Genomic DNA, 13,686 nt, shown 5'->3' on the forward strand with positions numbered 1-13,686 from the left:
ATTTATCGTGTACCTCTTTTTTGAGATATATTTATATAGATAATATATATTTATTATATATAATATAATTATGTATAGTTGGAACATTTTGTAAAACAAAATAAAAAAAAAACAAATGTGATTTGTTCATTCTCTTTCATCTTTGTTTAACTGATAACAGTTGAAAGGGGAAAAAATCCCAGTGTTTTCACTGTCAGCTTCATGTACACTATATTGCCACTCAGCCATCCAAATAATTGAATTCAGGTGTTCCAATCCCTTCCATGTCCACATGTGTATGAAACCAAGCACCTAGGTATGCAGACTGCTTCTACAAACATTTGTGAAAGAATGTGTCGCTCTCAGGAGCTCAGTGAATTCCAGCATGGTAACGTGATAGGATGCCACCTGTGCAACAAGTCTGGTCGTGAAATTTCCTCTCTACTAAATATTCCACAGTCAACTGTCAGTGGTATTATAACAAAGTGGAAGCGATTGGGAACGACAGCAACTCAGCCACGAATCGGTAGGCCACGTAAAATGACAGAGCGGGGTCAGCGGATGCTGAGGCGCATAGTGTCGGCAACTTTCTGCAGAGTCAATCGCTACAGACCTCCAAACTTCATGTGGCCTTTAGATTAGCTCAAGAACATTGCGTAGAGAGCTTCATGGAATGGGTTTCCATGGCCGAGCAGCTGCATCCAAGCTTTACATTATCAAACGCAATGCAAAGCGTCGGATGCAGTGGTGTAAAGCACGACGCCACTGGACTCTAGAGCAGTGGAGATGTGTTCTCTGGAGTGATGAATCACGCTTTTCCGTCTGGCAATACGATGGACGAGTCTGGGTTTGGCAGTTGCCAGGAGAACGGAACATGTCGGGAACAGTTTTGGAATGTTCCTCTTCCGACATGAATGCGCAACAGTGCACAAAGCAAGGTCCATAAAGACATGGATGAGCGAGTTTGGTGTGGAAGAACTTGACTGGCCTGACCTCAACCTGATAGAACACCTTTGGGATGAATTAGAGCAGAGACTGCGAGCCAGGCCTTCTTGTCCAACATCAGTGTCTGACCTCACAAATGCGCTTCTGGAAGAATGGTCAAAAATTCCCATAAACACACTCCTAAACCTTGTGGAAAGCCTTCCCAGAAGAGTTGAAGCTGTTATAGCTGCAAATGGTGGGCCGACATCTTATTAAACCCTATGGATTAACAATGGGATGTCGTTCAAGTTCATATGCGTGTGCAGGCAGACGAGCACGAGACTTTTGGCAATATAGTGTAATTTGTAAAGATAAATACATTTGGAATATGATGCCTTCAACACAGTCCAAGAAAGCTGGGCTAGAGGCGTGTTTGCCTGTGTTCCACTATCCGTCCTATTAATAAGACTTTTTAATGGTTTGGGAACTGAGGACACTAACTGTTGCAGCAAGTGGAATTATTGTCCATTCTTGTTTGATATTCAGACTTCAGCTGCTCAACAGTCTATGTTTGTTGTCGTCTAATTCTCCTCTTCATGTTGCACCATACTGTTGCACTGATCAGCCATAACATTAAAACCACCTCCTTGTTTCTACACTTACTGTCCATTTTATCAGCTCCACTTACCATATAGGTGCACTTTGTAGTTCTACAATTACTGACTGTAGTCTATCTGCTTCTCCACATACTTTTTTAGCCTGCTTTCACCCTGTTCTTCAATGGTCAGGACCACCACAGAGCAGGTATTATTTAGGTTGTGGATCATTCTCAGCACTGCAGTGACAATGACATACATGGTGGTGGTGTGTTAGTGTGTGTTGTGCTGGTTGTGCTGGTATCCCTTTGTCCATATAATGTACTAACACCTACAGTCATGTGAAAAAGTTAGGACACCGCATGAGAACCTTTGTCTTTTTGAACATATTTAAACATATTAACATTTGAGCTTCATTTGAACAGTACTGAGAGATGGAGCTTATATATCTAAACAAATAAAACTGAAAAAAATGACTTTTAAACTCATGTAATGAACAGAAATGGAAATTTATTGTGAGGAAAAAGTTAGGACACCCTATGCCCTAATAGCTGGTATTTCCCCCTTTGGCTGAAATAACCTCTAACAATGGTCTAATCATTGCAGCTGATGTGGTGCATCAAATTCTAATTTTAGACATTTTAGTAGTAATAAATGTGGGGGTGTCCTAACTTTTTCCTGAAAAAAAATTTCCATTTTTGTTTATTATATTTTACAACTAGTGTTTAAAAGTAATGTTTAACATTTCTTGTTTAGTTATATAAGTTCCATCTCTCAATACTGTTGATAAAACTCAAATGTCAATATGTTTAAATATGTTCAAAAAGACAAGGGGTTTTTATGGGGTTTTCATGGGGTGTCCTAACTTTTTCATATGACTGTATATAGTAGGAGGAAAAATTACCGTTACACTACATCAAACTAGTTGCACAGTCATGCTGTCACAAGGAAAAGAGCTCAAAGTTTGAAGCATATAACTTAATGTTATTGACTATTGAGTGTCCACACAGTTGTCCACATGAGTTATTCTCAATTATAATTTATACTGAGTATTGTTAAACTGACCATTATTGAATCAAATACATCAACAACTCCGATTTGAGGGTGTTACGGAGGGCTTTATTGGAGGGCACTTTTTAAGATTTCCATCTTCCTTTCCTACCTTTGCTCATAAGCTCAGATAGCAGAAGAAAATAGTTTAATATTTACTGCAGTCTATTGATAGTGCTGCTTTCCACTGGTTGTTTCAATCAAAATTAACACTAGTCATATGCACCGATCAGCCAAAACATTAAAACCACCTCCTTGTTTCTACACTCACTGTCCATTTTATCAGCTCCACTTACCATATAGAAGCACTTTGTAGTTCTACAATTACTGACTGTAGTCCATCTGTTTCTCTGCATGCTTTGTTAGCCCCTTTCATGCTGTTCTTCAATGGTCAGGACTCTCCCAGGACCACTACAGACCAGGTATGATTTGGGTGGTGGATCATTCTCAGCACTGCAGTGATACTGACATGGTGGTGGTGTGTTAGTGTGTGTTGTGCCGATATGACTGGATAAGTCACAGCAGCGCTGCTGGAGTTTTTAAACACCTCACTGTCACTGCTGGACTGAGAATAGTCCACCAACCAAAGATATCCAGCCAACAGCACCCTGTGGGCAGTGTCCTGTGACCACTGATGAACGTCTAGAAGATGACCAACTCAAACAGCAGCAATAGATGAGCGATTGTCTCTGACTTTACATCTACAAGGTAGACCGATAAGGTAGGAGTGTCTAATAGAGTGGACAGTGAGTGGACATGGTATTTAAAAACTCCAGCAGCGCTGCTGTGTCTGATCCATTCATACCAGCACAACACACACTAACACACCACCACTATGTCATTGTCACTGCACTGCTGAGAATGATCCACCCCCTAAATAATACCTGCTCTGTGGGGGTCCTGACCATTGAAGAACAGGGTGAAAGCAGGCTAAAAAAGTATGTAGATAAACAGATGGACTACAGTAACTAATTGTAGAACTACAAAGTGCTTCTATATGGTAAGTGGAGCTGATTAAATGGACAGTGAGTGTAGAAACAAGAAGGTGGTTTTAATGTTATGGCTGATAACATTGGCTGGTGTATTTGTGTTCTCCAAAACTTAATAATTAATTTTGTCTGTCTTGTCAGGCTAATTAAATATATTTTACAATTACAATTAGTTCAGTAATATTTATGCTGAAGGCACCCTCATAGGATGAAGCAGGACAAATGTATTATTAATATGTATAATTATTCAGGCTGTTGCTGAAGATAAAAATATAAATGAATCCAAACCTACACAATAGGTAACTAAATAATTAATCCCAAAGTATATAGACCATTGAGTCCGAAATGCTAATGTGACCTGGATAGAATCTGATTTATGAGAACAATTAATATCACTGTAACTGAAAATAAAATAGATTTTAGCAAATCACTGCCATATCACTGTTTAATCCACTGTGCAATATTTCAAACAGAAATTGGGAATTTGAAAATCAGGAAGTCAAAGAACAGAAAAAATGTGCTAGATCGTTAAGTAATCTATTTTACCGACTCAGCACTTCTGTGCATGTGATGTTTTATGGGGGTTTTTTTCAGTACTATACGGATGTACTTCCTTCCTTTTTTCCAGCTCTAAGATCAATCTTAAACACGACCTTTGGTTAGCAGAGCAAACACTCTCTAAACTGTCCCTGAACTGTCATTGTAATTTTTTTTTCTTATATCCCTTATGGAACAAGACACATACTGTACGTTTACCTCATTTTGTATTAAGCAGCAATGGTGTTTTCATGTTGCTTTTGTCATTGCAGCGCTGAGAATGATCCACCTAAATAATACCTGCTCTGTGGTGGTCATGTGAGAATCCTGACCATTGAAGAACAGGGTGAAAGCAGGCTAAAAAGGTATGTAGAGAAATAGATGGACTACAGTCAATAATTGTAGAACTTCAAAGTGCTTATGGTGCTCTATGGTAAGTGATAAAATAGACAGTGAGTGTAGAAACAAGGAGGTGGTTTTAATGTTATAGCTGTATATGGCATAGAATAGAATGCCTTCATTTGTTATACAGTATATACATATACAGCTGTACAGTACAACGAAATTCTTTCTTTGCATGTCCCAGCTTGTTTGGAAGCTGGGTTCAGAGTGCAGGGTCAGTCATTGTATGGTGCCCCTGGAGCAGAGAGGGTTAAGGGCCTTGCTCAAGGGCCCAACAGTGGCTGCATGGCAGAGCTGGGATTCGAGCTCTACCACTGTCCACAAAAAAAGAATTCTGGCAAGGCATAGATCAGGGCTTACATGTACAACCCCGAATGAGAAAAAAGGTTGGGACAGTATGGAAAATGCAAGTAAAAAATGCAGTGTTTCTTACATTTACTTTGATTTTTATTTGATTGCAGACAGGATGAACCTGAGATATTTCAGTGTTTTGTCTGGTCACCTTCAGTTTATTTCTTAATATAAATATAGTGGATTTGTAGTGGAAGCATTCAAATTCTTGAGTTTTTGCACACTTGTGGATTTTTTTCGAATTGGTATAATTGCCATGTTACCCCTCAATTTTAATTAAAACCCATAATGACGTTATTTGTAATAAAACATTTCTGACCCAATGTCTCCATCTACAGGACAGTAGTAAAGTTCTAGTAGCAAAGCACCCTCCAGTAGTCTTTAAACCTACACTGAACCAGTGGGTTTACATGACCATTGGCCACACCTTACTGCATGTCATTAATTTATTCTTTATTGGTTGTTTTAACTTGGTCAGGGTCATGGTGGGTGCAGTGCCATTTAGGAAAACTGGGCACATGGCAGAAATACACCATTTGCAGGGTGGTACTCAATCACATGTACTTATTCACATAGAGATCGGGCGACGCACCACCAAAGGGCGAAAGGGAAGACATTTTTCTATCACATTCAACCAGTGTTAAACTAGCTGTGACTGTTCTGGACAGTCTGTCTTGCCTCCGAATATCTTAGTCCAATCAGCGTCGAGTTGTGTTCCGTAAAGTACCGCCCCTTTTGGGCGATTTCAGTCTGATTTTTTTTCGAACTGTAGGCACTGCAATGCAATCTGTATGGGTTCCGGGAGGGCTCGCACTTACGTGCTTGTGTCACACGTAACCTGGTGTAGCGATAATTGGAGCAGCTAGCGATCTCGTCACCATCACTACCATTACCTCAGCTCGGAGCAACTCCATCGTGTCATTAAGGGAAATGCCATTCAGTCGTCGTAGTAATCAGGATAAATTAGCAACTAAAGAATTAGGGCCACCCAGACCAAATTTAAACATCAAGCAAGTATCTACAAAGGGGGGGGAATCATTTAAGTTATATAAGCATATAAGTAAACTACAAGTAAGTAATGTAATTTTTAAATTGTGATGGTAAAGCTGGTCTCTCTCCATGTTTAAAGTTATTTGTGAGGGCAAACTGACAGATGACTTAAGATGTTAATTATTTAAGCTTTACTTTACCCATTGAATGGGTCACCTTGGCCATCATCGCAACAATTGCCCCCCCTGAGAGATTTGGCAGGAGCCGCCATTGCTTATTCACCTGCTTACTCACTCTCCTGGGACACTTAACAGTAGCCTTATTCACCTACTGCATGTTTTGTTGTTAGAGGAAACAGGAAACTCCTCACAGTCAGTGACCAGAAGCAAGTATCAAACCCAGGACCCACACTGCTGTGTGCCACCCACCCTGTCAGATTCATCACTTCATGTCGTATACAGCATGATGGTAATTAAAAATTGTGTGACTGTAATTATTGTTTCATTTGTGTTTACTAATGACGATTTGATTTCCTTTTTCTTTTAGTTAAATTAAAGCGGGGCGGCACAGTGGGTAGCACTGTCATCTCACAGCAAGAAGGTCCTGGGTTTGATCCCCAGACGGGGCGGTCCGGGTCCTTTCTGTGCGTAGTTTGCATGTTCTCCCCATGTCTGCGTGGGTTTCCTCTGGGAGCTCCGGTTTCCTCCCACAGTCCAAAAACATGCAATCAGGTTAATTGGAGACACTGAATTGACCTTCAGGTGAATGGGTGTGTGTATGTGTGTATGTGTGTCTGCCCTGCGATGGATTGGCACCCCATCCAAGGCGTTACTGTGTTCCTTGCGCCAATTGAAAAACTGGGATAGGCTACTGTACAAAGACCCTAATTGAAAAAGACCAAAATTATTATATTCCAGAAAAGACCCAGATCTCAGGGAACCAAACACAAATTTAAATTAGGAAATCATGGAATTGAGCACACTAAAGATTATACTTACCTCGGACTAAAAATTAGTTCAACAGGAAACTTTAACCCAGCAATAAATGAACTGAGAGAAAAAGCATGCAGGGCCTTCCATGCCATAAAATGACAAACATTTGTAGAAATTCCAATTAGAATCTGGCTCAAAATTTTTGAATCAAGGAGAGGAGAGGCTGTGCCAGCACTGCACTCTCAGTACAGTAGAGACGGAGCTGCACTTCCTCACCCAATGTACCAAGTACCACCACATTCTTCCCCAAATTTAATAACATCATCCCGGACTTCCACTCCCTCCCAGACCCCGACAAACTGCCCCACCTACTGGGGAAGCAAAGAAAGAGCTGCACACTAGCAGCACTATACATACACCTGCCACCAAGTGAGGGACAGTGGGTGACCATGTCCCATAAACACACACACACACACACACACACACACACACACACACAAACTGATCGTTATTGTAGTTATTACTACATCATTACTATAAATATTATATTTTTATTGTTATTATTGTGCCCTGTTTTTATTAATATTTTATTCTATTTTATATTTTTTGCACATGTAACTGTTTTGTATATATTTGTTCTTTCTTACTGTTATTTTTATTATTTCTCTGTAACTTGCTTTGGCAACACGAATGTCCTTATTTGTCATGCCTATATATACATGCCATATAAAGCTTCTTTTGAGTTTGAGTGAGTAAGAGTGAGTAAGAGTGAGTGAGTGAGTGAGTGAGTGAGTGAGCCCCAATACCTCGACGAACTGCCCCACCTACTGGGGGAGCACAGAGAGAGCTGCACACACTAGCAGCACTACATACACCTGCCACCATGATGGACGGTACGTGACCATGAGACACACACACACACACACACACACACACACACACACACACACACACACACACACACACACACAAATTGGTATTCTTATAACTTACATTTAGTATTATTACTGTCACTGTTAATATTTTTATTGTTGTTACCACTTGCACTGTTTTTTCTAAATTGTTATATGTATAGGCTATCTGTAACTATTTTCATATTTTAGATTTTTTTTTGTTATTATTTTGTTTTTATTATATTTGCTAAATATGTAAGCTTTGCCAATACGAATATCCATATTTGTCATGCCAATATAGTTACGTTTGAGTTTTAGTTTGAGGGCATTTCTCTCATTTCCTAAAGAGCGGCTTCTCCCCAGCTACTCGGAGGCGCGGTTGGTGAGAGAGCCGTCTCTTAATTCGGACTGCGCACATGCGCGTTCGGCATTTCTCTCGTTTCCAACAGATTGGCTCTGGAGTTGCAGTACTGAGCGTGACGGCCTCGCAGTTGGCGATAGGGGTTTGCGACTCATCTGGGGGGTTTTGGTTTATGTTGTGTGTCTTCTGTTATTAATATCATTTTCTGTTATGTTAATAAAATCATTTATTTATTTATCTCCGCCTGAAGGGTCCTTTCTCTCCCCACCTGACAGCACTGTGTTTTTGTTTTTATTTGCATTTTTCATACTGTCCATTTAATTCTGATTTGGGGTTATAAAACAATATATAGGGCTTTGAATGTTTCCAGGTCCAATAATTTTGAAATGGAAAAGCTTATTAAAACTTACAGATGTCAGTGATTAACTGGTTAACCAATTAGGAAGTCAAAGTTCAATCAAAGCTTTCGGTTAAAAATGTGTTTTCAATGTATTTACACACATAATCTTTCTTCCAATGTAGTCATATTCAGTTACCTGATCGTATTTCTCATTTACTGACCTTGACTCCTAAATTAGGAGGGCCTTGGATTGAAATGGAGATCTGTATTGTGCATAGAGAGTGATGCAATGATCCCTATTATACCCTGTCTCTTTGCAGGCACCACTGACCAGCCAGAAGAGGTCGTAATTGCAGTAGCCATGAGGAATTTCCTCCAGCATTCCCACCCTCAAATGAGCCAATCATATAGTCCATATAGGCGAGATGTCAGCTCTGGTGTGCTAGCATGTTTTACTTGTGTGCCACCTGAGTGCCTTATTTTGAACCTAAAATTGTGTGACTATAATTAACTTATTTTGCATTGCATTGTTCTACATTTCTGCTTTGTTTGCCATACTACATTGTTTATTAATCAATAAAGAATGAGTGACTTGTTGATATGACGCTCATGTTTTTGTATTTTTTAAAAAAAAATTCCCACTTTTCCCCCCCAATTTCTCCCCTAATCTAGTCGTGTCCAATTACCCTGAATGCATCCTCTATAGTGATTCGACCCTTCACCGCTGACTAAGGAAGCCTCTCAACTGACATACGCCCCCTCCCACGTACAGTCAGTACAGAACCCGCACGAGTGGAGTTTGTACACCGACGGGCACTGTGTACGGAGGGCCACACCCCCATCAGCATTATTCCTCGGCCGCAGTTGCACCAGTTATGAGGACCTATGATCCGACTTTTTACCCCTAACCCTGAACAACTGCCAATCGCTGTTCATGCTGCCGCCCAGCCCAGTCGGAAGGCAGAGCTGAGATTCGATACTATGTATTGAAAACCCCAACTCTGGTGTCCTAGCGTACTTTCCCGCTGCACTACCTGAGCTGCATTGTATGTTTTTTTATATTTTAACGGGATGCTGTTAGCTTGTTTGTTATCTGTATGCAATGTTCACTCTAAAAGAGCTTCACAAGTCCTGTGCAGAGATGTGATAACCTGTTGGATAAATAACCATATCTAAAGCATTACATAATTCAGGCTTTTATGAAAGAAGTAACACAGAAGTTACAGTGGTGACACAGAGAAAAAGATTCTTAGGTCTGACTGCATATCACCAGGCAAATACCTTCATTATGAATCCTGAAAGACTTGCAGCTGTAATTGCAATTGGGCTTCTACAAAATATTGGATAAAGTGTCTTTAGTTTTTAATGAATTTTCAAAAAACTTCTAATATGTTTTCATAACTATGAGTGCTAAAGTATAGTTTGGTGGATAAAAATGGCAGTTATAACCATTTAAAATAAATTCCACAATGCAATAAAATGTGCAAAATATGAAGGGCTCTGTCGTGTGTGTGTGTGTAGTGTAGGTGCCATGCAACTTCAGGTGAACCTGTGTGGGTTTCCTCCAGGAACTCCAGTTTCCAACTACCTCCTAAAGCCATGTCTCATATGTGATTTGCAACAGTGTGAGGAATAAATGTTTGAGTGTGTGATGCACTGTAATGAACTGACGCCCTGCCAAGGTGCATTTTTGCCTCAGTGTTTATAAACAGGCATCTGGAACTGGATTGAACCCAGGACCTTCTTACTGTGAGGCGACAGTGCTACCCACCGAGCCCTTAGCCCTCAGGATGAAACAGTTACCAATATTTTTTTAATATTTAAAATTAATATTTTCTATCATTGATGATACAAGTTTAGTCTTACTTTGCTTTATATGGATTGCAATTATAAGTAGTTTATGTGCAGCTCACTGGTCATCGCAAACGTTGTAAAATTACTGTAAAGAAATAACACAAACAGATACCAATCTACGATTTTTTCCTGTATGTAAATCTCACTTATCTCCTGTGTATTTTTTTACACGTCATTCATATCATTTATAGTCTCGCAGTTATTCGTGTGTGGATGGGGGGGGGGGGGGGGGGGGGGGGGTCTGTGTAAAGAAGGGTCAAGTTTAACTAGCTTACATATCATATCTTTATTTAATTAGTTGTAAATTGGCATAACGTGCATAGCATTAACAAATGTGTAATATTACTCATTTTAAACTATTTATATAAACAGTGTATCACAAAAGTGAGTACACCCCTCACATTTCTGCAAATATTTCATTATATCTTTTCATGGGACAACACTATAGACATGAAACTTGGATATAACTTAGAGTAGTCAGTGTACAACTTGTATAGCAGTGTAGATTTACTGTCTTCTGAAAATAACTCAACACACAGCCATTAATGTCTAAATGGCTGGCAACATAAGTGAGTACACCCCACAGTGAACATGTCCAAATTGTGCCCAAAGTGTCAATATTTTGTGTGACCACCATTATTATCCAGCACTGCCTTAACCCTCCTGGGCATGGAATTCACCAGAGCTGCACAGGTTGCTACTGGAATCCTCTTCCACTCCTCCATGATGACATCACGGAGCTGGTGGATGTTAGACACCTTGAACTCCTCCACCTTCCACTTGAGGATGCGCCACAGGTGCTCCATTGGGTTTAGTCCATCACCTTTACCTTCAGCTTCCTCAGCAAGGCAGTTGTCATCTTGGAGGTTGTGTTTGGGGTCGTTATCCTGTTGGAAAACTGCCATGAGGCCCAGTTTTCGAAGGGAGGGGATCATGCTCTGTTTCAGAATGTCACAGTACATGTTGGAATTCATGTTTCCTTCAATGAACTGCAGCTCCCCAGTGCCAGCAACACTCATGCAGCCCAAGACCATGATGCTACCACCACCATACTTGACTGTAGGCAAGATACAGTTGTCTTGGTACTTCTCACCAGGGCGCCGCCACACATGCTGGACACCATCTGAGCCAAACAAGTTTATCTTGGTCTCGTCAGACCACAGGGCATTCCAGTAATCCATGTTCTTGGACTGCTTGTCTTCAGCAAACTGTTTGCTGGCTTTCTTGTGCGTCAGTTTCCTTCTGGGATGACGACCATGCAGACCGAGTTGATGCAGTGTGCGGCGTATGGTCTGAGCACTGACAGGCTGACCTCCCACGTCTTCAACCTCTGCAGCAATGCTGGCAGCACTCATGTGTCTATTTTTTAAAGCCAACCTCTGGATATGACGCCGAACACGTGGACTCAACTTCCTTGGTCGACCCTGGCGAAGCCTGTTCCGAGTGGAACCTGTTTTGGAAAACCGCTGTATGACCTTGGCCACCATGCTGTAGCTCAGTTTCAGGGTGTTAGCAATCTTCTTATAGCCCAGGCCATCTTTGTGGAGAGCAACAATTCTATTTCTCACATCCTCAGAGAGTTCTTTGCCATGAGGTGCCATGTTGAATATCCAGTGGCCAGTATGAGAGAATTGTACCCAAAACACCAAATTTAACAGCCCTGCTCCCCATTTACACCTGGGACCTTGACACATGACACCAGGGAGGGACAACGACACATTTGGGCACAATTTGGACATGTTCACTGTGGGGTGTACTCACTTATGTTGCCAGCTATTTAGACATTAATGGCTGTGTGTTGAGTTATTTTCAGAAGACAGTAAATCTACACTGCTATACAAGCTGTACACTGACTACTCTAAGTTATATCCAAGTTTCATGTCTATAGTGTTGTCCCATGAAAAGATATAATGAAATATTTTCAGAAATGTGAGGGGTGTACTCACTTTTGTGATACACTGTATATATATATATAGTGGGGTCAAAAATTTAGTCAGCCACTGATTGTGCAAGTTCTCCTACTTAGAAAGATGAGAGAGGTCTGTAATTTTCATCATAGCTACACTTCAACTATGAGAGACAAAATGAGAAAAAAAAATCCAGGAAATCACATTGTAGGATTTTTAAAGAATTTATTTGTAAATTATGGTGGAAAATAAGTATTTGGTCAATAACAAAAGTTCAACTCAATACTTTGTAACATAACCTTTGTTGGCAATGACAGAGGTCAAATGTTTCCTGTAAGTCTTCACCAGGTTTGCACACACTGTAGCTGGTATTTTGGCCCATTCCTCCATGCAGATCTCCTCTAGAGCAGTGATGTTTTGGGGCTGTTGCTGGGCAACACGAACTTCACAAATTTTCTATGGGGTTGAGGTCTGGAGACTGGCTAGGCCACTCCAGGACCTTGAAGTGCTTTTTACGGAGCCACTCCTTCGTTGCCCGAGAGGTGTGTTTGGGATCATTGAAAATTACAGACCTCTCTCATCTTTCTAAGTAGGAGAACCTGCACAATCAGTGGCTGACTAAATACTTTTTGGCCCCACTGTATATATATATATACCGATCAGCCATAACATTAAAACCACCTCCTTGTTTCTACACTCTGTCCATTTTATCAGCTCTACTTACCATATAGAAGCACTTTGTAGTTCTACAATTACTGACTGTAGTCCATCTGTTTCTCTGCATGCTTTGTTAGCCCCCTTTCATGCTGTTCATGAATGGTCAGGACTCCCAGGACCACTACAGAATAGCTATTATTTGGGTGTTGGATCATTCTCAGCGCTGCAGTGACAATGACATGGTGGTGGTGTGTTAGTGTGTGTTGTGCTGGTATGAGTGAATCAGACACAGCAGCGCTGATGGAGTTTTTAAACACCTCACTGTCACTGCCGGACTGAGAATAGTCCACCAACCAAAAATATATCCAGCCAACAGCACCCCGTAGGCAGCGTCCTGTTACCACTGATGAAGGTCTAGAAGATGATCATCTCAAACAGGAGCAATAGATGAGCAATCGTATCTGACTTTACATCTACAAGGTGAACCAACTAGGTAGGACAGTGACTCTCATACCACTCATACCACTCATACCAGCACAACACACACTAACACACCACCACCATGTCAGTGTCACTGCAGTGCTGAGAATGATCCACCACCTAAATAATACCTGCTCTGTGGTGGTTCTGTAGGGGTCATGACCATTGAAGAACAAAGTAAAAGCAGGTTAAAAAAGCATGCAGAGAAACAGATGGACTACGGTCAGTAATTGTAGAACAACAAAGTGCTTCTATATGGTAAGTGGCGCTGATAAAACTGACAAATGTGTGTAGAAACAAGGACGTGGTTTTAATGTTATGGCTGATCAGTGTACATATGTGTGTGTGTGTGTGTGCGTGCAAATTAAATGTTTATAACATGCTACATTCGTTACGAATATTGTGACTAAAAAGGTACAAAGTATAGATCAAAACAAACATGTA

The sequence above is a fragment of the Trichomycterus rosablanca genome, chromosome 18 (assembly GCF_030014385.1).
Source record: "Trichomycterus rosablanca isolate fTriRos1 chromosome 18, fTriRos1.hap1, whole genome shotgun sequence".
NCBI lineage: Eukaryota > Metazoa > Chordata > Actinopteri > Siluriformes > Trichomycteridae > Trichomycterus > Trichomycterus rosablanca.